Source organism: Bremia lactucae, linkage group LG4 (assembly GCF_004359215.1).
Source record: "Bremia lactucae strain SF5 linkage group LG4, whole genome shotgun sequence".
Lineage (NCBI taxonomy): Eukaryota > Oomycota > Peronosporomycetes > Peronosporales > Peronosporaceae > Bremia > Bremia lactucae.
In genome coordinates this window covers 7,157,947-7,160,753 of record NC_090613.1, presented here as the reverse complement: position 1 = coordinate 7,160,753, position 2,807 = coordinate 7,157,947, and positions in this window count along the sequence as shown.

Genomic DNA, 2,807 nt, shown 5'->3' with positions numbered 1-2,807 from the left:
ACATGGATGCATTCACATTAGGAGGGGATGACGCACTGCGTCATCCGTTACGCGAGGTATCTAGAAAGATACGCTCGCAATACATATTAAGTGTTATCTATAGAGATGACATTTTGATTGGTTAAATTAGGTATTTATATTTAATACGATAAAATATAAATCATTCTGAAAACTACTTCCTACTTGATAAGTGCGCACGAGGAGCCGGATTACCGCTCCCGTGACGACACTTAATCAAAGTACTTAGTGAGTTGGGTGAGGTCGCTAACGCGCCCACCACAACTACCTCACTGCACGCAAGAGAAGCAGGTCTAACCGCTTCCTCGCTGTGCTAGGGTGTGTGTCTAAGTAGAGCGTGGCCGCATTACGACGTGCCCGCCTGCAACCGTTCTATGGTTTCTAACTTATAACTATAGCTAATATGATTTGGAGAAATATAAGTTTTCCGATGGAGTAAATTATTACTTAGCACATTACTAATCCAGGAATCAAGGTAAGTTGCGTATTGGTTGCTGTACGTATGGAAATTTGAAGGTCCGGGATGCGCCTAGGAAAACCCCTATCGAAAGTATTTGACAGATCAATAAGTGTGGCAGTTATAGCTAAGGAGTTAAGCTTGTCATGCTTGCTGGCCCGAACTTCCTCCACATGATCTGGTTCCTGATTCTCCTCCTCCTCCTCCTGTTCTACCTGCTGAACCATTGCAATGATTTATTATCATTCAGATCCTCGTGCGCCACCTTCTCCTCATCTGGATTCAATAAATTTTTAATTGCCATAGGTTCCTCAGTGTAAGCCTCTTTAAGGCTTCATGCAGCTCTAGCTCAATTCCCTGCTCATCCGTATACACCATCAGCTATTGCGGTGCTGCTGCAAAGAGGCCCGTACACCTAAAGCAGTTTACCACTGCGGTAGCTGAAATGTCCTCCAGCGCCTTCAAACACCACCGCATTGCTGTTAGCTGGTCAACCTTGTAGAATGTGGCCTCCCCTCGCTCATCCCGGTTCACGGCATTCTGAAGGTGAAAGCGCCTGTAATGGCGCTTGAAATAGGCAATGATGTAACGGGGTGTATCGTTACATGAAATTAACAATTAAAGGTTGTTAATTAATTTATTATCTAAAAGGTAGATAAGATTTGGAAAATATTACCTTATGCAGTAATCCTCAGAAATCTTATCCATAAATCGGTATAGGCCATTATATCTATCTATCCCGCAGACTATTTAGCTGTAAACGTAAGCAAAGAGATAGAGACATATAAGATTTCAATTGCATGTTTAGTATTAGCTCATAATTAAGTTAGCATTAACAGATAGAAAGAAGAGAAACTTAATTATATTAATACAGTTTTTATTTAACCCTCTTTAAGGTTGTTTTCTTAAAGAGAAGTCTTCCTCTGCACGTACTAGTGTACGTGAAGTGACGTAAGGCACCACTCGCAAGTGAAGTAGTGCGAAGTGGACTTGTACTGAAGCAGTCCAAGTCGTTGTGCCCCGTTACACCTCGTAGCACTTTGTAGTTCGTCCAAGGACCACATTTCCTTCATCTAATATGGACATGTTAGATGATAGTGGGAATACGCATCACCTTTCGCGTGAAAGCTACTCCTTTCTAAGTGAAATAGAAAGGAGTGCGGTCGAACGAATGAGTTCGACCGTAGGGAACGATGCCATCTTGGCCATGCTGTCCGGTTTGGACAGAGATGCCCTCCATTCAGCCATCGCCAAGTTCATACAACATGAACTTGACGAGATGAAGGAGAAGGTAGCCTTTCTGTATCAGCAAGGCTCTCAACAGCCAGAACTGTTGAGGTTACAACAGGTACAGAACCCTGTACCTGGGATGACGCATACGCGTCGTCCCGAAACTCTAAAGATTGACATCTCTAAGTATAGGGGAGTCGAAGAAGACTTCCTCTTAAGATGGTTTGTCGAGTTGGACGATGCCATAAGGGCACGTCACATCGTCGACGAGCAAGTGCAAGTCGCATTCGCTCAATCAAATTTGGCAGGTCGTGCCAAAACTTGGCCATTGGGCCTTAAGTTGCGCGACCCATACGTCTTTGGGTCGCTAGAGGTTTTTAAAACCCGACTCAAACAGACGTTTGAGCCACCAAGGGCTGAGTTCAGAGCTCGTTCAGAGCTTCTGAAACTTAAGCAAGGCAAGCGTGATGTTCACGCATATGCCCAGCACATACGACTCTTAGCGAGTTGTATAACAAATAACCCAGTTCATGAACACACGTTGATTACGGTGTTCATGCAAGGTCTTAAAGATGGTCCCGTAAGGACCACCTGTTCCGCTTGGAACTGGATACGGTTGAAGAAGCAATATCCGTTGTGGAACAGGAGGACTTTAGCTTGAGACAGGCTCAAGCTAGTTCGTCATCGTATCGTACTCCAAGACGACACGATCTAGGAGGTCCAGAACCCATGGACCTCTCTTACGACGAAAGCGAGAGACCTCGCTTTTCGATCAATAAGCGATTGCAGAATTGCCATCGCTGCCAAAAATTAGGACACTACGCTCATGAGTGAAGTGCCCCACGCCCAGCACCGAATGGTACTGAGCGTAATTTTGGACCGTATGCAAAAAAGGGCAACGGTCGCGGGTCTTACGTTGTTGCGAAATCGCAACAGCGAGGCGGACCGCCAAAAAACGGTCGGGGTCAGTAGGGGCGCAACGCCCTACTGATCCAGCAACCTCAAGAGAATTTGCAAATCTCTTGACTAAAGTTGCTCCAGACACACAATCATTATGTGTCTCTGCACCTGGTGATGAGGTATCCCTCATCACCTTGAAGTT